The sequence below is a fragment of the Balaenoptera acutorostrata genome, chromosome 14 (assembly GCF_949987535.1).
Source record: "Balaenoptera acutorostrata chromosome 14, mBalAcu1.1, whole genome shotgun sequence".
Taxonomy (NCBI): Eukaryota; Metazoa; Chordata; class Mammalia; order Artiodactyla; family Balaenopteridae; genus Balaenoptera; species Balaenoptera acutorostrata.
Window position 1 is genome coordinate 76,156,504 of NC_080077.1, and position 23,364 is coordinate 76,179,867.

General features: G+C 38.3%; 1 pseudogene; it reads left to right on the top strand.

Annotated features, from left to right (window-relative positions):
• Positions 1-83: 83 nt before the first annotated feature.
• Positions 84-23,183, top strand: LOC103020920 (amine oxidase [flavin-containing] A-like; annotated as a pseudogene).
• The last annotated feature ends 181 nt before the right edge of the window (positions 23,184-23,364 follow it).

Below are 23,364 nucleotides of genomic sequence, written 5' to 3' on the forward strand. Positions count from 1 at the left end.
GATTTTCTGAAGTAATTGATTTATTTCATTTGAACCTTTGATTCTTCCACGCTTCTTGGCATCTTTAAAGATACCATAAAGTGATGATTTCCGTGGTGTACTCCATGCTGCCTGGGAAGCACCCTAAGGGCCTTTGGTGAGTGGGATGTGAAGGAGGAGCCAGGGTTGACCAAGTCTGTGGGGTTTTAGGTCTTCACTAACCTCATTCAGAGCAATTGCACTTTACAACCTGTTTTATATAGTGGAGTATTATATAAAACTTCATTTGGGAGAAAAAAGTTCTTTTGCTAGTAAAATGAAAGGTAAGCACTGCTATAAACTACATGAAGATAGCAACCCGATACACTGACCAAAAAGCCCAGGAAAGTGATGGGTTTTTTCCTTAACATTATTCTGCCTACAATAATTAACTCACCTTTAATCCCATGATTTCAGGAAAGTCTTAAGACTCTAGAAATGGGCAATTTAAGGGATCAGTGGGATGAAGAGGTTTTTAAGATTGACCAGAACAATCACAGAACTCCTTAGCCTAGAAAGGTGTTGATTGGATGGGGAATTGGGATTGGGGGTAGAGGTGTCAGAGCAGAATATGCTTAAAATTTGCAAAATCAAGACCAGTCAGGTAAAGTCGTATTTGTTGACAAAATACTAGGATTCAGGACTTTTTGTAAAGTCTAAAGAGGTGGCTTTTAAAATAGATTGTAGACAATCTTTATAGAGGAACGACAACAGATTGTCAGTTGAGAAAGGTATTGCTAGTTAATATCTTGGTTGGTTCTATACTCTTTTGCAGGCTGGGTTGTATTTTTTAGTTCATGATAAGGGGGTTGATAGCTGATTCATAAAACTTTATTTTTTTGGCTGCGTTGGGTCTTCGTTGCTGTGCGCCGGCTTTCTCTAGTTGTGGCAAGCGGGGGCTACTGTTCATTGTGGTGCATGGGCTTCTCATTGAGGTGGCTTCTCTTGTTATGGAGTATAGGCTTCAGTAGTTGTGGCACATGAGCTCAGTAGTCATGGCTGGCGGGCTCTAGAGCGCAGGCTCAGTAGTTGTGGTGCACGGGCTTAGTTGCTCCGCCGCGTGTGGGATTTTCCCGGACCAGGGGTTGAACCCGTGTCCCCTGCATTGGCAGGCAGATTCTCAACCACTGCACCACCAGGGAAGTCCTGATTCATAAAATTGTAGATCTGAAGAAACCTTGTAGATTAACCCTGTATATTCACTTTATTATATAAATTGAAGAGCATGAACTCCAGAGAAAGTGACTAATGAGAATGAAATCTTCTGTCTTTTCAGTCTGGTCCACCTACAACTACACCGGACTGCCTCTTAGAAATTACTAATTGTTTGTAGCAATTTAGCCAAGACTAAGAAAATATTAAAAAGCACTTAGTAAAAATACATATAACCCAGAAGCTTCCAGAATTATCAATTTAAGAGCTATTTTCAGAAGAAACTGCAGCAACCTCCCAGCAGGGAATTGGGGACAAGTGATCCAAGATATTCATGGTAATGTTGATGTATATCTTTTTTGCTTGAGGTGATGTTCAATCATGTAAGATGCCAAAACAACCTGGTCTTTCCTACACACATGACCATCAAACTATATTTCAGACCCTATATATATTTCATTTTCTTGTATGTCGCTGCTTGGCTGTTTGTGTCAAAACTGAATTCTTGCCTTTCCCAAACTCTCATCTTTTTTTATTTCCTTATCTCTTATTCTGTCATTCTCATTAAGGCTAAATGTTTGGTTTCTTTGTCTCTTTCCCACATTTATTGTCCAACTCCTGTCAGTTCTGTCTCTGCAATATCTTTTATCTGATTTTCTTCATTTCATTCACATTACTACTACTCTGTTTTAGGTCCTGAAGTTTTTCTGAAAGTTCTCAAACTTTTTGGCATCAGGATCCCTTTATACTGATTAAAATTATTGAGGACCTGAAAGAGCTTTTGTTTATATTCATTACATATCTATCATATATAATGTATTGCAAATTAGAACTTTTAAATTTAGTTCATTTAAAAATCATAAGCCAACACATACTAACATAAAATTTTTAATGAAAATGTAACTGTTTTACAAAACAAAATTAGAAGAGTGAGCTTGTTTTATATTTTCATATACATATGAAAATATGTAACTCAGTATTTCAGGTTCAGGCCTTTACTGTCTGGTTTAATAGAGGACTCCTACATTCTCATATTTGCTTCCACATTTAATCTGTTGTGAAAACAAATGTCATAGTGTCTGGAAACTTGAAAGACTGAGATTGAAAAAGGCAAGTAACATGTTATGAAAATAGTTTTGACCTCGCCAACTCCTGAAAGGTCGAGAAAGTGGTCCACTTAACTGCTTAAGTCCCTTAATTGTTGAGTCCCTTAACTGCCACCCCATTCTCTGTTTCCTGGTCCAAGACATTAAATTCTTTAACTCTCAAACTAATACCCCCAAAGCATATCTTCCTGCTCTGAAAACTCAAGTTACTTCCTCTACACTTTTAAGTTCATGTTTCCTCAGCTTGGGCTTCCAGTGATTTCTTTTTTTTTTTTTTTTTTAATCTATACACATAGTGGTGGAGCCAAACCTGACCTGATGTTTCTGCCAAAGAGGCTTCAAGCTTTGCTCGTGTAGATCTCTACCTACATTTTTCTTTCTCTTCACCTATTGAAATTCTACCCATCCATGATAAAGGCAACCCCAATTTTATTTTCCTTATAAACTTTTTGTTTTTTCCTTCTCATACCTCCTCAAAAGTAAACCAAAATAAAGTATTAGCATACATGGATCAATTATGTTCCCATTTCCTCTTAACACTTTATATCTTTTAGGGAACTTGTCATATTCTGCCATTGTTTTTGTTTTTCTGTTTGTCTTTTACTTTTACTATTACTTATAGTTTGAAGGCATAGGCTAGGCACCTTTTTCTTTCTTGTGTGTATTTAAATCTTCAAAATCTTGAACCATAACACAAGACAAAAAGGTTTTACTTCAGTGATTTACCAGTAAGTCAAGCAATGGACCATTAACAGCCTCTTGGAAAGAGGTGCTGGATTTGATTCGCTAGTATTTCATGGAGGATTTCTGTTTCTATAATTCATGATATTGGTCTGTGGTTTTTCTTTTGCTCTCTTTTTCTAGCTTTAGAGTTAGTTTAATAATGGCCTCATGGAGTGATTTAAGAAGTAGTCCCTTTTCCTCTGTGTTCTGGATGTTTATAAATGATTGGTATTATTTAAATATTTGATAGAATGAACCAGTGAAGCCATCTGGTTACAGACTTTTCTTTGTGGAAAGGTTTTAAATTATTCAGTTTCTTTCTCTTTACATGTTATATATAAGTCTATTGAGATTTTCTGTCTTCTTGAGTCAGTTTCAGTAATTTGTGTGTCTAGGAATTTTTCCAGTTCATCTAAATTGTCTAGTTTGTTGGCATAAAGTTGTTCATAGCATTTACTTCTAATCCTTTTAATTTGTGTAGAGTTGGTGGTGAGGTCCCCACTTTCATTCTTGATTTTGGTAGTCCATTTCTCTTTTTTTCTTTGATCATATCAATTTTATTGTTCTGTTCAAAGAACCAACGTTGTGGATCCTTTTGATCTTTCCCTATTTTGCCTGCATCCCCCTTGTTTCAACCCTGATCTTTATTATTTCCTTTTTTCCTGCTTGCTTTAGCTTTAATTTGCTGTTCTTTTTCTAGCTGTTTAAGCTTAGATTATTGATTTAAGGTCTTTCTTCTTTCCAAAACATAGGCATTTAAAGCTGTAAATTTGCCAGTAAGCACTGCTTTAGCTGCATTACATAAATTTTTATATGTTGTGTTTTCATTTTCATTCAGTTCAAAATACTTTCTTATTTCATCTTGATTTCTTCTTTGAACCATGGATTATTTAAAAAGTATATTGTTTAATTTCAAAATATTTGTGAATTTCCCCCAATATCCTTTTGTTGTAGATTTCTAATTTAATTTTGTTAAATTTGGAATACTTATTTTTTATTGTTTCAGTCCTTTAAATTTGAGACATGTCTTATCATCTAACATATGAAAGTTCCATTGTATTCATGAGAAGAGTATGACTGAATTGACATCAACCTCTTATGAAATGGTAGCTTACAGGACTTTGTTTCCTATGTTGCGGACATAAATTTGTTGCATAAATAAAGGACAAGAATAGGTGCTGAAGAACAAAAGGAGTGGACTGTGCTGGATATATTCTGTTTGCACCTCAGATCCATTCTCTGTTCTTCTTCCCTCTACTATGTCTTGTGGAGTTGAACTCTAGGACTTTACCAGTCAGCTTATTTACCAGCCAGGGTTAGGCAACCTCTGGCTTCTGGTTACATTAGCCAATTTGGAACACTAGCAGAATACTGGCATATTGACAGGAGGAACGATAAAGCTTTTTTTTTTCTGCCCTTTACCTCCATGATGTTGCTACGGGCCACATGTCTCACAGGCTCCTATCAGGTAGCTCACTCTCCACAGAGCACTTTTCTCTCCAGATTCTGTTTCCCTTCACCCATTCAGTTCTAGGAATGGCAAAAGATCTCCCATTATTTCTAGCCCAGGTTACTGCAATATTCATTGTAGTTTCCCTGTATCCTGCCCACATTATAAAGAGTCCTTCAGTAATTTACCCAAGGTGAGAGTGCTGTCTGTTTCCCGCTAGGACTCTTAACTGATTAGAGATGATCCGAGTAATGGAGAAAAGTAAGAGAATGTAGAGGTTTTGATTCAAGGATATTTCATTTAGAAACTTGGCAGTGAACAGGTAGATGCATGAGACACAGAAATGATAGGTAGATGGGTCACTTGTTTTGTGTTTTAAAAATGGAAGTCTATGCATCAAGAAAGCAGAAGGTGAGAAGTCGACACATAGAGAAAGAGATTGGAGGTGCTGGGAATAGAGTAAATAATTGCAGAATGGGAATGAAGATGGAATCAAGAGTACAAAGTAAAACTTGTGGGAAAGGAGAGAAGTACTATCTGTTTCTCCTAAACTGCAGGGAAGAAACTGAGGATAATCATTGATCAGTGGTTCTCAGTTTGGTCTCCACATTAGCAACCAACATCACTGGGAACTTAAGAGAAATGCGAATTATCAGGCTCCACTCCAGTTCTATGGAATCCAAAACGTGTAGAGTGGATCCCCACAATCAATGTTTTAGCAAGGCCTCCAGGTGATTCTGGTGCATGCCACGTTACTCTGATACTAAAACCAGGCAAAGATGCCACAGAAAAAGAAGAACTACAGGCCAATATCCCTGATGAACATAAACACAAAAATCCTCAACAAAATGTTATCAAACTGAATTCAACAATACATTAAAAGGATAATACACCATGATGAAGTGGAATTTACTTCAGGGATGCAAGGGTGATTCAACATCTGCAAATCAAAATGAAGGATAAAAATCATATCATCTCAATAGATGGAGAAAAAGCATTTGACAAAATCCAACATTCATTTGTGATGACTCTTAACAAAGTGGGTTTAGAGGGAATAAAGGCCACGTATGACAAGCTCAGAGCCAACATCATACTCAGTGGTGAAAAGCTAAAAGCTTTTCCTCCAAGATCAGGAACAAAACAAGGATGCCAACTCTCACCACTTTTATTCAGCATAGTATTGGAAGCCCTAGAGCAATTGGGCTAAATAAATAAATAAAAGGCATCCAAATTGGAAAGGAAAAAAGTAAAACTTCACTATTTGCAGGTAACACATTATTTACAGAAAACCCTAGAGACTCCACCAAAAAACTGTTAGAATAAATGAATTCAGTAAAGTTGCAGTATACAAATCAACATACAAAAATCTGTTGTGAACCTATACATTAATAAAGAACTATGAGAAAGAGGAATTAAGGAAATCCCTTTTATAATTGCATCAAAAGGAATAAAACACTTTGGGATAAATATAACCAAGGAGGTGAAAGACCTATTAAAACTATAAAATACTGATGAAAGAAGACACAAATAAATGGGAAGATATTCTGTGCACATGGATTGGAAGAATTAATATTGTTAAAATGTTCACATTACTCGAAGCAATCTATGGATTCAATGCAATTCCTATCAAAATTCCCATGGCATTTTCCACAAAAATAGAACAAACCTAAAGTTTGTGTGGGACCACAAAGAACTCAAATAGCCAAAGAAATATTGAGAAAGAACAAAGCTGGAGGCATCACACTTCCTGATTTTAAACCTATAGTAATCCAAACAGAATGGTATTGGCATAAAAATAGACACATAGATCAATGGAACAGAACAGAAACCCACACATATATGGCCAATTAATTTTATGACAAAGGAGCCAAGATTATACAATGGGGAAGGGACAGTGTCTTCAATAAACAGTGTTGGGGAAACTGGACAGCCACAGAGAAAAGAATGAAATGACTACTATCTTACATCATATAAAAAGTTAAAATGGATTAGATTTGAATGAAATACCTGAAACCATAAAACTAGGGGGGGGAAAAAAGGGGGTAAGCTCCTTGACATCAGTTTTGGCAATGTTTTTTTTGGATTTGTCACCAAGAGCAAAGGCAACAAAAGCAAAAACGAAGTGGGACTACATCAAACTAAAAAGCTTCTGCACAGCAAAGTAAACCATCAACAAAATGGAAAGGCAACCTACTAAATTGGAGAAAATATTTCCAACTTATTTTTCTGATAAGGGAATAATCCAAAACGTAAAAAGAACTCATACAACTCAGTAGAAAAAAACAAAAAAAAAAAACCAACAAAAATTGATTAAAAAATGGGCAGAGGACCTGAAGAGACATTTTTCCAAAGACTACATAGAGATGGCCATGAAAAAGTGCTCAACATCACTAATCATCAGGGAAATGCAAGTCAAGACCATAATGAGATATCCCACACCTGTTAGAATGGCTATTATCAAATAAGCAAGAAATAACACGTTTTGATGAGAATGTGGAGACAGGAACCCTTGTGCACTGTTGGTGTATAAGTGAAATTGGTGCAGCCACTTTGGAAAACAGTATGGCGGTTCCTCAAAAAATTAAAAATAGAACTACTGTATGATCCAGCAACTCCACTTCTGGGTATTTATCTGAAGAAAATGAAAACACTAACTCAAAAAGATACATGCAGCCCCATGTTCATTGCAGCATTATTTACAATAGTGAAGATATGGAAACAACCTAAGTGTCCACTGATGGATGAATGGATAAAGAAGATGTGATACACACATATACACAGTGGAATATTATTCCATAAAAAGAAGGAAATCTTGCTATTTGCAACAACATGGATGGACCTTGAGGGCATTATACTAAGTGAAGTAAGTCAGGAAAGACAAGTACTGTATGATCTTACTATGTGTAATCTAGAAAAAACAGAAAACGACAAGAAAAAAACCAAGCTCATAGAGACAGCAGATTGGTGGTTGCCAGAGGTGGGAGGTGAGGGGTGAGCAAAATGGGTGAAGGGATTCAAAAGGTACTAACTTCTGGTTATAAAATAAGTAAGTTATGGGGTGTTAGGTACAGCACTGTTAAACAAAATTTTTGTGACTATGTATGGTGACGGATGTTAACTAGGTTTATTGTGGCGATCATTTCACAGTATATGTGAATACTGAATCATTCTGTGGTACACCTGAAACTAATAAAATGTTTATGTCAGTTATAACTCAATAAAAAAATTTCTAGCACCATTCTTTGTTTGAAAATAAAAATTAAATGGCCCAAGTTAAGACTGTGTGGGAAAAATTATAGGGCCAAACTCAATTTCAGATATTCAAGACAGACTGTGACTTCTCAAGTAATCAGGTATTCTGTTTTATAGTCTCCCTTCACCTATCTTTTATACATTTAATTATGTGCATATAGCCTTTTTAGATTCCATACCCGGTATAATTAAGTTTGGAATTAATTTGCATAGAAAATGAAGAACTGGATACATTGTTAAATGGTTGTGAATATGAATTTATAATGCACATAATTTTCCAAATGCTTGAAATTTTTGTTTAGCTATGGAGCTTAATTTAGTGTGTATTTGGAGCTCCTAAAAAATAAAATCCTATAAATATGCTCCTTTTAAAACAGATGGCATTTGAAATGGATGGCAAATATTTTGTACCTTTTAAGATTCAGCTAAAAATACTAAGGGAATCTCCAATCCCTTCATCTGCACATGAGATGATGAAAAAAAGGTGATTTAACTTTTTTTTTTTTTTTACTTACAGAGACTTTGGAAGCACAATTTAGCGTGCACTAGGATTTCTAGTTTTAGGATAGACAAAAGACACCTTCAGCTTTCTCTTGAAAAATCACCTCTAAATAACAAGAAAAGCAAGAAGCAAACACAAAGTTCACTTTTGATGAAATCAGGAGGTATCTCTAAGATTGCATCACAGTGTAGGAAGACAGAATGAGTGTGGGTCCCATGAAACTTCTAGTAGAATGGCCTCCACTTTTATTAGTTTATTATAACTACATAAAGCCCTTGTTCTTTAACTATTTTCATTTTTCAGCTGGTTCTAATTTGAGCTCTTCTGGGTCCAATACATCTATCCTGAGCTTCTCAAAATTTCCAGAACTCAGAGTAGATTTGGTCATCCACTTTGGTGAGTTTCAGGTATTGTAGGTCAGCTGATGAAACTGGCTTGTAATAAACTTCAGCATGCTGCTTGCTCATGGCCCAAGCCATCTCAATATCAGGCTGACCCCAGGTCAGCATCTCACTGGCTCATCACTGGTTCTACTGATCACTGCCATGTTGCAGCCCACAAAGCACGGCCTCACTTTCCCTACAGTGATTGTGTGTGGGTGTGTGCTCCTTCCCCAGTTGACTGGAAGGGGCCAGAACTAACTTACCTTGCAAAAATAAGTACTGGAGATCTATTCAGCACAGTGCCTGTAACTAACAGTATGATTGTATACTTAAAACATGCAGATCACGGGGCTTCCCTGGTGGCGCAGTGGTTGAGAATCTGCCTGCCAATGCAGGGGACACGGGTTCGAGCCCTGGTCTGGGGGAATCCCACATGCTGCGGAGCAAGTAGGCCCGTGAGCCACAACCACTGAGCCTGCGCTTCTGGAGACTGTGCTCCGCAACAAGAGAGGCCACGACAGTGAGAGGCCTGCGCACCGCGATGAAGAGTGGCCCCAGCTCGCCACAACTAGAGAAAGCCCTCGCACAGAAATGAAGACCCAACACAGCCAAAAAAAACAAAAAACAAAAAAACATGCAGATCATGTGTTGTTACCACACACATGCAAAATACTACTGTTAAAGGGGGTGGGAGGAAACTGGGAGGTGATGGATTTGTCAACAGCCTTCATGGTGGTGAGGCTTTCATGGTGTGTTCTTATTCCCAAACTCATCAAGTTGTATACATTAAATACGTACAGCTTTTTACATATCAATCATACCTCAATAAAGTGTTTTTAAAAGTAAACTGAATTAAAAAAAGAACAGAAGAGCTGAAAGTGATGCCTCTGAGCTGGGGCCAGGGGCCACTTTCGGCACAAGTCTTTTTAGCAGGGTTTGACTTCTAAGCTCTGCAAGTGTATGTTACTTATATAATAATTTAAAGATTGTAAAGTTAACTATAAGCTCAAAAATGTAGTAAGTAGGTTGATGGCGTTATAGAAAAGAGAACCAGACATAATTTTTGTTCAGTATAAATATTGATTGAAATTGTGTTTAATCTTAAAATTTGAGACTGTATAAAATAAGTGCCCCAAACTTGCTTAACATGAAAGTTCTAATTATTAAGCCAAGTTTCCTTCATAAAATAAGCCCCAGTTTCAGAAAATGTACAAGTATAAAGCATCTATCTTCACTCTGATGTATTGTAACTGCATTAGGTATTTTAAGGTAAAATCTGTGGTGGAAATGTAACAAACATGTAGATTATTTACATATATAAAATCTTGTTCACATTCCTGAGTACACTTCAGATTTGTTAAAGTAATACTAAACTTCTGAATCCGATTATGATGTATTAATGATATGAAGAGAGAGGTAAATTGTGGATTCTGATAGGTTACCAATATGTGCTATATAGTTATAGCAGCAGACAGCAGATTTGAATAAACCCTCTTCTAATAATCATAGTAATTGCTGGGTCTCCCTATATGGACTATCAGTAAAGAAAATAAATCCAAAGCAGGAAGTTAAAGTCAGTTAAAATTTATGAAGGCTTCACATTGATTTCTATTAAAGTTAAGCACTTTTAAAGCTGGTTTTAATTTTGTGTTTGATTTGAGCCTCAGATTCTTCTTTGGAATTGCTATTTTAAGAGAGCATGTGGGAGGAGTCAAGATGGCGGTGTGGGAAGCTGCGGAGCTAGCGTCTCCCCACAACTAGGGTGCCTGCCTGGCCGCTGGTGGGGGACTCTGACCCCCAAGGAGACGGGAGGACCCCCAAAGTCAACTGGTAGGATGTAGGGGGACCAAAGGGAGAGGAGAAGTAGAGGCCAGAGAAGATCAGTGCCCCCGAGGCCGGGGAGATCGGGAGAGGCAGGCGGGAGGGGCCGTCCAGGAGGAGCGGGAGAGGAGCGGAGGGCGACTGCCCTGTCCACTGGGGCCGCGGGAGCCTCTGACCTCCCAGGCTGGTCCCCTACCATCCAAAGCCCCCTCCAGGCCAAGTGGGTTCTTGGGGGCATAGAAGGGAGGCAGGCGGGAGGGGCCCTCCCAGACCCCAGACCTGAGGAGCAGGAGAGGAGAGGAGGGCGACTGCCCCACCCACTCGAGCCCAGGAAGCCTGCTGGGCTCCCAGGTGAGGTCCCCCGCCCTCTGAGACCGGGGTGGGGGGGCACACCTGGGCCCCTTCTGTTCCTTGAGCCTAAGCCCCACCCCCCCCCCCACAGCCCCTAGGGCCTTTTCCAGCACTGTGGGTCCTGAGCATTGGCCCCACCCACCACCCAGACCTCTCCCTTGCTTAGGCCCCGCCCCCCACAGCCAAGGCCTCCCCCCCCCCCTTTTTTTTCCTTTCCCTCCTCCTCTTTTTTAATACTGTGGTACTGATGTACCTTCCAGTTGTTGATTCATCTATATTTTTATTTTTACATTCTTTCTAACATGTCTCTTAGGTTCCTGGTCTAACTTTATTTTTTACTTTATTTTTTGTTTTTGTTTTTTTGCCTCCCCACATGGCTTGCGGGATCTTGATTTGCAAGCCTGGGGTTGGGGGGAAGCTCCTGCAGTGGGAGCTCCGAGTTCAAACCACTGGACTAACAGAGAACCTCAGACCCCAAGAAATAGTCATCAGAGTGAGGTCGCATGGAGGTCCCCATATCAGCACCAACACCCAGCTCTACCCAATAGCCTACAAACTCCAGGGTTGGAAGCCTCAGGCCAAACAACCAATAAAACAGGAACACAATCCCACTCATGAAAAAAAAAAAATGAGATGGCAAAAAAATATGTCACAGATGAAGGAGCGAGGTTAAAACCTACAAGACCAAATAAATGAAAAGGAAATAAGCAATCTACCTGAAAAAAAATTCAGAGTCATGATAGTAAAGATGATCCAGAATCATGGAAATAGAATGGAAGCATGGATTGAGAAAATAAATGTTTAACAAAGATCTAGAAGAACTAAAGAACAAACAAACAGAGATGAACAACACAATAACTGAAATGAAAAATATGCTAGAAGGAATCAATAACAAAAACAGAGGCAGAAGAACGAATAAGTGAGCTGGAAGACAAAATGGTGGAAATAACTGCCAAGGAGCAGAATAAAGAAAACAGAATGAAAAGAATTGAAGACAATCTCAGAGACCTCTCTAACAACACTAAACGCACCAACATTTGAATTATAGGGGTCCCAGAACAAGAAGAGAAAAAGAAAGGGTCTGAGAAAATACTTGAAGAGATTATAGTGGAAAACTTCCCTAATATAGGAAAGGAAATAGTCACCCAAGTCCAGGAAGCACAGAGAGTCCCACACAGGATAAACCCTAGGAGAAACACACCAAGACACATATTAATCAAGCTAATAAAACTTAAATTCAAAGAAAAAAATATTAAAAGCAGCAAGGGATAAACAAAAAATAACATACAAAGGAATCCCCATAAGGTTATCAGCTGATTTTTCAATGTAAACTCTGCAGGCCAGAAGGGAGTGGCAGGATATACTTAAAGTGATGAAAGAGAAAAACCTACAACCAAGATTACTCTACCCAGCAAGGATCTCATTCAGATTCAATGGAGAAGTCAAAAGCTTTTCAGACAAACAAAGCTAAGAGAATTCAGCACCACCAAACCAGCGTTACAACAAATGCTAAAGAAACTTCTCTAAGTGGGAAACACAAGAGAAGAAAAAGACCCACAAAAACAAACCCAAAACAATTAAGAAAATGGTAATAGGAACATACATATCGATAATAACCTTGAATGTAAATGGATTAAACGCCCCAGCCAAAAGACACAGACTGGCTGAATGGATACAAAAACAAGACCCATATATATGCTGTCTACAAGAGACCCACTTCAGACCTAGGGACACATACAGACTGAAAGGGAAGGGACGGAAAAAGATATTCCATGCAAATGGAAATCAAAAGAAAGCTGGAGTAGCAATACTCATATCAGATAAAATAGACTTTAAAATAAAGACTGTTACAAGAGATAAGGAGGGACACTACATAATGATCAAAGGATCAATCCAAGAAGAAGCTATAACAATTACAAATGTTTATGCACCCAACATAGGAGCACCCCAATACATAAGGCAAATGCTAACAACCATGAAAGGAGAAATCGACAGTAACACAATAATAGTAGGAGACTTTAACACCCTACTTACACCAATGAACAGATCAAACAGAAAATAATTAAGGAAACACAAGCTTTAAATGACACAATAGATCAGATACATCTAATTGATATTTATAGAACATTCCACCCAAAAGTGGCAGAATACACTTTCTTCTCAAGTGCACATGAAATGTTATACAGGATAGATCACATCTTGGGTCACAAATCAAGCCTCGAAAAACTTAAGAAAATTGAAGTCGTATCAAGCATCTTTTCTGACCACAATGCTATGGGATTGGAAATCAATTACAGGAAAAAAACGAAAAAACACAAACACATGGAGGTTAAACAGTGCACTACTAAATAACCAAGAGGTCACTGAAGAAATCAAAGAAGAAATTTAAAAATACACAGAAACAAATGACAATGAAAAACAATGACCCAAAACCTATGGGACGCAGCAAAAGCAGTTCTAAGAGGGAAATTTATAGCAATTTAATCTCATCTCAAGAAACAAGAAAAATCTCAAATAAACAATCTAACCCTACACTTAAAGCAACTAGAGAAAGAAGAACAAAGAAAACCCAAAGTCAGTAGAAGGAAAGAAATAATAAAGATCACAGCAGAAATAAATGAAATAGAAATGAATAAAACAATAGCAAAGATCAATAAAACTAAAAGCTGGTTCTTTGAGAAGATAAAATTGATAAACCCTTAGCCAGACTCATAAGAAAAGAAGGGAGGATGCAAATCAATAAAATTAGAAATGAAAAAGGAGAAATCATAACTGACACTGCAGAAATACAAAGGACTGTAAGAGACTACTACAAACAACTATATGCCAATAAAATGGACAACCACGAAGAAATGGACAAACTCTTGGAAAGGTAAAATTTTCCAAGACTGAACCAGAAAGAATTAGAAAATAACAGACCTATCACAAGTAATTAAATTGAAACTGTAATTTAAAATCTTCCAACAAAAGTCCAGGACCCGATGGCTTCACAGGCAAATTCTATCAAACATTTAGAGAAGAGCTAACACTGATCCTTCTGAAACTCTTCCAAAAAATTGCAGAGGGAGAAACACTCCCAAATTCATTCTACAAAGCTACCATCACCCTGATACCAAAACCAGAAAAAGATATCACAAAAAAAGAAAATTATAGACCAATATCACTGATGAACATAGATGCAAAAATCCTCAACAAAATACTAGCAAACAGAATCCAACAGCACATTAAAAGGATCATACACCATGATCAAGTGGGATTTATCCAAGGGATGCAAGAATTCTTCAATACATGCAAATCAATCCATGTGATACACCACATTAACAAATTAAGGAATAAAAACCATATGATCATCTCAATAGATGCAGAAAAAGTTTTTGACAAAATTCAACACCCATTTATGATAAAAACTCTCCAGAAAATGGGCATAGAGGGAAACTACCTCAACACAATAAAGGCCATATATGACAAACCCACAGCGAGCATCATACTCAATGGTGAAAAACTGAAAGAGTTTCCACTAGGATCAGGAACAAGACAAGATGTCTACTCTTGCCACTCTTATTCAACATAGTTTTGGAAGTCCTAGCCACGGCAATCAGAGAAGAAAAAGAACTAAAAGGAATACAAATTGGAAAAGAAGAAGTAAAACTGTCACTATTTGCCAATGACGTGATACTATACATAGAAAATCCTAAAGATGCTACCAGAAAACTACTAGAACTAATCAATGGATTTGGTAAGGTTGCACGATACAAAATTAATGCACAGAAATTTCTGGCAATCCTATACACCAACAATGAAAAATCAAACACTCCCATTTACCATTGCAACAAAAAGAATAAAATACCTAGGAATAAACCTGCCTAAGGAGGCAAAAGACTTGTACTCAGAAAACTATAAAACACTGATGAAAGAAATCAAAGATGACATAAACAGATGAAGAAATGTACCATGTTCTTGGATTGGAAGAATCAATATTTTGAAAATAACTATACCACCCAAAGCAATGTACAGATTCAATGCAATCCCTATCAAACTACCAATGGCATTCTTCACAGAATTAGAATTAAAAAATCTTACAATTCGTATGGAAACACAAAATACCCCGAATAGCCAAAGCAATCTTGAGAAAGGAAAACGGAGTTGGAGGAATCAGGCTCTCCGACGTCAATCTATACCACAAAGCTACAGTAATCAAGACAGTATGGTACTGGCACAAAAACAGAAATATAGATCAATGGTACAGGATAGAATGCCCAGAGCTAAACCCACGCACATATGGGCACCTAATTTACGACAAAGGAGGCAAGAACATACAATGGAGAAAAGACAGCCTCTTCAATAAGTGGTGCTGGGAAAACTGGACAGCTACGTGTAAAAGAATGAAATTAGAACACTACCTAACACCATATGCAAAAATAAACTCAAAATGGATTAAAGACTTAAATGTAAGACCAGACACTATAAAACTTTTAGAGGAAAACATAGGAAAAACACTCTTTGACATAAACCACAGGACGATCATTTCTGACCCACCTCCTAGAGTAACAGAAATAAAAACAAAAATAAACAAATGGGACTTAATTAAACTTAAAAGCTTTTGCACAGCAAAGAAAACCATAAACGAGACAAAAAGACAACCCTCAGAATGGGAGAAATATTTACAAATGAAACAACAGACAAAGGATTAATCTCCGAAATATACAAACAGCTCATGGAGCTCAGTATCAAAAAAACAAACAATCCATTTAAAAAATGGGCAGACGACCTACATAGACATTTCACCAAGGAAGACATACAGATGGCATGGCCAAGAGGCACATGAAAAGATGCTCAACGTCACTAATTATTAGAGAAATGCAAATCAAAACTGCAATGAGGTATCACCTCACGCCGGTCAGAATCTCCATCATCAAAAAAGCTAGAAACAATAAATGCTGGAAAGTGTGTGGGGAAAAGGAACCCTCCTACACTGTCGGTGGGAATGTAAATTGATACAGCCACTATGGAAAACAGTACAGAGGTTCCTTAAAAAACTAAAAATAGAACTACCATACGACCCAGCAATCCCACTGCTGGGCATATACCCTGAGAAAACCGTAATTCAAAAAGAGACATGCACCACAATGTTCACTGCAGCATTATTTACAATAGACAGGACATGGAACCAACGTAGATGTCTATCGAAAGATGAATGGATGAAGAAGATGTGGCACATATATACAATGAAATATTACTTAGCCATAAAAAGAAACGAAATTGAGTTATTTGTGTGAGGTAGATGGACCTAGAGTCTGTCATACAGAGTGAAGTAAGTCAGAAAGAGAAAAACAAATACCGTATGCTAATGCATATGTATGGAATCCAAAAAAAAAAAATGGTACTGATGAACCTAGTTGCAGGGCAGGAATAAAGATGTAGACATTAAGAATGGTCTTGAGGACAGCAACAGTCAGCTCTACCCACCACCAGAGCCTCCCATCAAGCCTCTTAGATAGCCTCAACCACCAGAGGGCAGACAACAGAAGCAAGAAAAACTACAATCCTGCAGCCTGTGGACCAAAAACCACAGTTACAGAAAGACAGAGAAGATGAAAAGGCAGAGGGCTATGTACCAGATGAAGGAACAAGATAAAACCCCAGAAAAACAACTAAATGAAGTGGAGATAGGCAACCTTCCAGAAAAAGAATTCAGAATAATGATAGTGAAGATGATCCAGGACCTCGGAATAAGAATGGAGGCAAAGATTGAGAAGATGCAAGAAATGATTAACAAAGACCTAGAAGAATTAAAGAACAAACAAACAGAGATGACCAATACAATAACTGAAATGAAAACTACACTAGAAGGAATCAATAGCAGAATAACTGAGGCAGAAGAACGGATAAGTGACCTGGAAGACAGAATGGTGGAATTCACTGCTGCGGAACAGACTAAAGAAAAAAGAATGAAAAGAAATGAAGACAGCCTAAGAGACCTCTGGGACAACATTAAACGCAACAACATTCGCATTATAGGGGTCCCAGAAGGAGAAGAGAGAGAGAAAGGACCAGAGAAAATATTTGAAGAGATTATAGTCGAAAACTTCCCTAACATGGGAAAGGAAATAGCCACCCAAGTCCAGGAAGTGCAGAGAGTCCCATACAGAATAAACCCAAGGAGACACACGCCGAGACACATAGTAATCAAAGTGGCAAAAATTAAAGACAAAGAAAAATTACTGAAAGCAGCAAGGGAAAAACGACAAACAACATACAAGGGAACTCCCATAAGGTTAACAGCTGATTTCTCAGCAGAAACTCTGCAAGCCAGAAGGGAGTGGCATGATATACTTAAAGTGATGAAAGGGAAGAACCTACAACCAAGATTACTCTACCCAGCAAGGATCTCATTTAGATTTGACGGAGAAATCAAAAGCTTTACAGACAAGCAAAAGCTAAGAGAATTCAGCACCACCAAACCAGCTCTACAACAAATGCTAAAGAAATTTCTCTAAGTGGGAAACACAAGAGAAGAAAAGGACCTACAAAAACAAACCCAAAACAATTAAGAAAATGGTCACAGGAACATACATATCGATAATTACCTTAAACGTGAATGGATTAAATGCCCCAACCAAAAGACATAGACTGGCTGAATGGATACAAAAACAAGACCCATATATATGCTGTCTACAAGAGACCCACTTCAGACCTAGGGACACATACAGACTGAAAGTGAGGGGATGGAAAAAGATATTCCATGCAAATGGAAATCAAAAGAAAGCTGGAGTAGCTATACTCATATCAGATAAAATAGACTTTAAAATAAAGAATGTTACAAGAGACAAGGAAGGACACTACATAATGATCCAGGGATCAATCCAAGAAGAAGATATAACAATTATAAATATATATGCACCCAACATCGGAGCACCTCAATACATAAGGCAACTGCTAACAGCTATAAAAGAGGAAATCGACAGTAACACAATAATAGTGGGGGACTTTAACACCTCACTTACACCAATGGACAGATCATCCAAAATGAAAATAAATAAGGAAACAGAAGCTTTAAATGACACAATAGACCAGATAGATTTAATTGATATATATAGGACATTCCATCCAAAAACGGCAGATTACATGTTCTTCTCAAGTGCGCACGGAACATTCTCCAGGATAGATCACATCTTGGGTCACAAATCAAGCCTCAGTAAATTTAAGAAAATTGAAATCATATCAAGCATCTTTTCTGACCACAACGCTATGAGATTAGAAATGAATTACAGGGAAAAAAAACGTAAAAAAGACAAACACATGGAGGCTAAACAATACGTTACTAAATAACCAAGAGATCACTGAAGAAATCAAACAGGAAATAAAAAAATACCTAGAGACAAATGACAATGAAAACACGACGACCCAAAACCTATGGGATGCAGCAAAAGCGGTTCTAAGAGGGAAGTTTATAGCTATACAAGCCTACCTAAAGAAACAAGAAAAATCTCAAGTAAACAATCTAACCTTACACCTAAAGAAACTAGAGAAAGAAGAACAAACAAAACCCAAAGTTAGCAGAAGGAAAGAAATCATAAAGATCAGAGCAGAAATAAATGAAATAGAAACAAAGAAAACAATAACAAAGATCAATAAAACTAAAAGTCGGTTCTTTGAGAAGATAAACAAAATTGATAAGCCATTAGCCAGACTCATCCAGAAAAAGAGGGAGAGGACTCAAATCAATAAAATCAGAAATGAAAAAGGAGAAGTTACAACAGACACCGCAGAAATACAAAACATCCTAAGAGACTACTACAAGCAACTTTATGCCAATAAAATGGACAACCTGGAGGAAATGGACAAATTCTTAGAAAGGTATAACCTTCCAAGACTGAATCAGGAAGAAACAGAAAATATGAACAGACCAATCACAAGTAATGAAATTGAAACTGTGATTAAAAATCTTCCAACAAACAAAAGTCCAGGACCAGATGGCTTCACAGGTGAATTCTATCAAACATTTAGAGAAGAGCTAACACCCATCCTTCTCAAACTCTTCCAAAAAATTGCAGAGGAAGGAACACTCCCAAACTCATTCTATGAGGCCACCATCACCCTGATACCAAAACCAGACAAAGACACTACAAAAAAAGAAAATTACAGACCAATATCACTGATGAATATAGATGCAAAAATCCTCAACAAAATACTAGCAAACAGAATCCAACAACACATTAAAAGGATCATACACCACGATCAAGTGGGATTTATCCCAGGGATGCAAGGATTCTTCAATATACGCAAATCAATCAATGTGATACACCATATTAACAAATTGAAGAAGAAAAACCATATGATCATCTCAATAGATGCAGAAAAAGCTTTTGACAAAATTCAACACCCATTTCTGATAAAAACTCTCCAGAAAGTGGGCATAGAGGGAACCTACCTCAACATAATAAAGGCCATATATGACAAACCCACAGCAAACATCATTCTCAATCGTGAAAAACTGAAAGCATTTCCTCTAAGATCAGGAACGAGACAAGGATGTCCACTCTCACCACTATTATTCAACATAGTTCTGGAAGTCCTAGCCACGGCAATCAGAGAAGAAAAAGAAATAAAAGGAATACAAATTGGAAAAGAAGAAGTAAAACTGTCACTGTTTGCGGATGACATGATACTATACATAGAGAATCCTAAAACTGCCACCAGAAAACTGCTAGAGCTAATTAATGAATATGGTAAAGTTGCAGGTTACAAAATTAATGCACAGAAATCTCTTGCATTCCTATACACTAATGATGAAAAATCTGAAAGAGAAATTATGGAAACACTCCCATTTACCACTGCAACAAAAAGAACAAAATACCTAGGAATAAACCTACCTAGGGAGACAAAAGACCTGTATGCAGAAAACTATAAGACACTGATGAAAGAAATTAAGGATGATACCAACAGATGGAGAGATATACCATGTTCTTGGATTGGAAGAATCAACATTGCGAAAATGAGTATACTACCCAAAGCAATCTACAGATTCAATGCAATCCCTATCAAATTACCAATGGCATTTTTTACGGAGCTAGAACAAATCATCTTAAAATTTGTATGGAGACACAAAAGACCCCGAATAGCCAAAGCAGTCTTGAGGCAAAAAAATGGAGCTGGAGGAATCAGACTCCCTGACTTCAGACTATACTACAAAGCTACAGTAATCAAGACAATATGGTACTGGCACAAAAACAGAAACACAGATCAATGGAACAAGATAGAAAGCCCAGAGATTAACCCACGCACCTATGGTCAACTAATCTATGACAAAGGAGGCAAAGATATACAATGGAGAAAAGACAGTCTCTTCAATAAGTGGTGCTGGGAAAACTGGACAGCTACATGTAAAAGAATGAAATTAGAATACTCCCTAACACCATACACAAAAATAAACTCAAAATGGATTAGAGACCTAAATATAAGACTGGACACTATAAAACTCTCAGAGGAAAACATAGGAAGAACACTCTTTGACATAAATCACAGCAAGATCTTTTTTGATCCACCTCCTAGAGTAATGGAAATAAAAACAAAAATAAACAAGTGGGACCTAATGAAACTTCAAAGCTTTTGCACAGCAAAGGAAACCATAAACAAGACCAAAAGACAACCCTCAGAATGGGAGAAAATATTTGCAAATGAATCAACGGACAAAGGATTAATCTCCAAAATATATAAACAGCTCATTCAGCTCAGTATCAAAGAAACAAACACCCCAATCCAAAAATGGGCAGAAGACCTAAATAGACATTTCTCCAAAGAAGACATACAGACGGCCACGAAGCACATGAAAAGATGCTCAACATCACTAATTATTAGAGAAATGCAAATCAAAACTACAATGAGGTATCACCTCACTCCTGTTAGAATGGGCATCATCAGAAAATCTACAAACAACAAATGCTGGAGAGGGTGTGGAGAAAAGGGAACCCTCTTGCACTGTTGGTGGGAATGTAAACTGATACAGCCACTATGGAGAACAATATGGAGGTTCCTTAAAAAACTAAAAATAGAATTACCATATGACCCAGCAATCCCACTACTGGGCATATACCCAGAGAAAACCGTAATTCAAAAAGACACATGCACCCGAATGTTCATTGCAGCACTATTTACAATAGCCAGGTCATGGAAGCAACCTAAATGCCCATCAACAGACGAATGGATAAAGAAGAAGTGGTACATATATACAATGGAATATTACTCAGCCATAAAAAGGAACGAAATTGAGTCATTTGTTGAGACGTGGATGGATCTAGAGACTGTCATACAGAGTGAAGTAAGTCAGAAAGAGAAAAACAAATATCGTATATTAATGCATGTATGTGGAACCTAGAAAAATGGTACAGATGAGCCAGTTTGCAGGGCAGAAGTTGAGACACAGATGTAGAGAATGGACATATGGACACCAAGGGGGGAAAACTGCGGTGAGGTGGGGATGGTGGTGTGCTGAATCGGGCGATTGGGATTGACATGTATACACTGATGTGTATAAAACTGATGCCTAATAAGAACCTGCAGTATAAAAAAACAAACAAAACAACTAATACTAAACTTTCATTGGGTTATTTGTATGGAAATATGTTAATATAAATGTTTCAGACATTACATGAAATTTCTAAAAATCTTGTATTTGTATGGAAATATGTATGGAAATATGTTAATATAAATGTTTCAGACATTACAGGAAATTTCTAAAAAAAAAAAAGAATGGTCTTGAGGACACAGGGTGGGAGGGGGAGCTGGGGCTAAGTGAGAGTAGCATCGACACATATACACTACTCAATGTAAAATAGTTGGCTGGTGGGAAGCAGCAGCATAGCACAGGCAGATGGGCTTGGTGCTTTGAGATGACCTAGAGGGGTGGGATAGGGAGGATGGGAGGGAGGCTCAAGAGGGAGGGGATATGGGGACATGTGTATGCATATGGCTGATTTGCTTTGTTGTGCAACAGAAATTAACATGGTATTGTGAAGCAATTACACTCCAATAAAGATCTATTTAAAAAAAAAAAAAGGAGCATGTGAACCGTAGAGGTGTTCCAAAATTAGAAATTAGAGATTTTTACAGGTTACTGGGAGTTCACGAGTCCACATTTCATGCTTTAATGTAATAAAAGTCTCCAAATGAGGCCCTATCTTTCATATTCATAGCAACAGATGGCATACTAGTTTAGAATTTTTAAGTTGTGAATTGTATCACACTTATTAGTAAAAATAGAAAAATGGATGTTACAGGAAGAGTGGATGGTGTGAAAGGGTGGTATCATGCGGCATGAACCACAGTGACGGCGAGGTGAGACAGGGCTGCTAGGCAGTGTGCATCTCTCTTTGTGAGTGTCGGTGTGGCCTCTGAACCCCGCGAGGTGTCTGCCCTGGGGTCTTGTGGTATGTGAAGCAGTGTGGAGGCAGCGCTCGGATATCCTCCATTACAAACGGGGCCAGGAACGGAAGTCTGTAGACGGATCTGGTCAAGTAAGCGAGCGGATAATGCACCTCCTCGGGGACAGAGTGAAGCTGGGGTGTCCTGTCACCTATGTGGACCAGTCGGGTGACAACATCATGATAGAGATGTTGGATCATCAACTTTATGAGTGCCGATACGTGATTAGCGCCATCCCTCCAACTTCGACTGCCAAGATACGCTTCAGACCAGAGCTTCCTTCAGAGAGAAATCAGTGAATCCAGCGTCTTCCAATGGGGTCTATCATTAAGTGCATGATGTATTACAAGGAAGCCTTTTGGAAGAAAAAGTATTACTGCGGCTGGATGATCATCGAAGATGAGGAAGCTCCGGTTTCAATAACCCTGGATGACACCAAGCCAGGTGGATCGCTGCCCGCCCTCATGGGCTTCATCCTTGCTCGAAAAGCTGACCGCCTTGCTGAGGTCCATAAAGAACTAAGGAAGAGGAAAATCCGTGAGCTGTACGCCAAAGGGCTAGGATCCCAAGAAGCTTTACAACCGGTGCGCTATGAAGAGAAGGACTGGTGTGAAGAGCAGTACTCCGGGGGCTGCTACGCTGCCTACTTTCCCCCTGGGATCATGACTCAGTACGGAACGGTGATCCGCCAGCCCGTAGGCAGGATTTACTTTGCTGGCATGGAGACTGTCACATAGTGGAGCGGTTACGTGCAAGGAGCAGTAGAGGCCGGAGAACGGGCAGCTAGAGAGGTCTTGAATGCTTTGGGGGAGGTGGCAAAGAAAGACATATGGGTCCAAGAACCTGAATCAGAGGATGTTCCAGCTGTAGAAATCACCCACACCTTCTGGGAGAGGAACCTGCCTCCCGTGACAGGCCTGCTGCTGAAGATCATCGGATTTTCCACATCGGTAACTGCCCTGTGGTTTGTGGTGTACAAATTCAGGCTGCTAACCCGATCCTGAAGTTTCGGCTTCATGCCTTCTGCTTACTCTTTCCCAGCATCATCAAAAGCAAAATGTTGACAAACTGAAAGGCCGTGTCATCGGATCATCTTCAAGTGCACTGATTTAACCCCTCAGTTTAATCTCGGTGTATCACCTCCTTAATTTCCGTAAGATCAAGCTCCATCTTGTGATTTGTCTG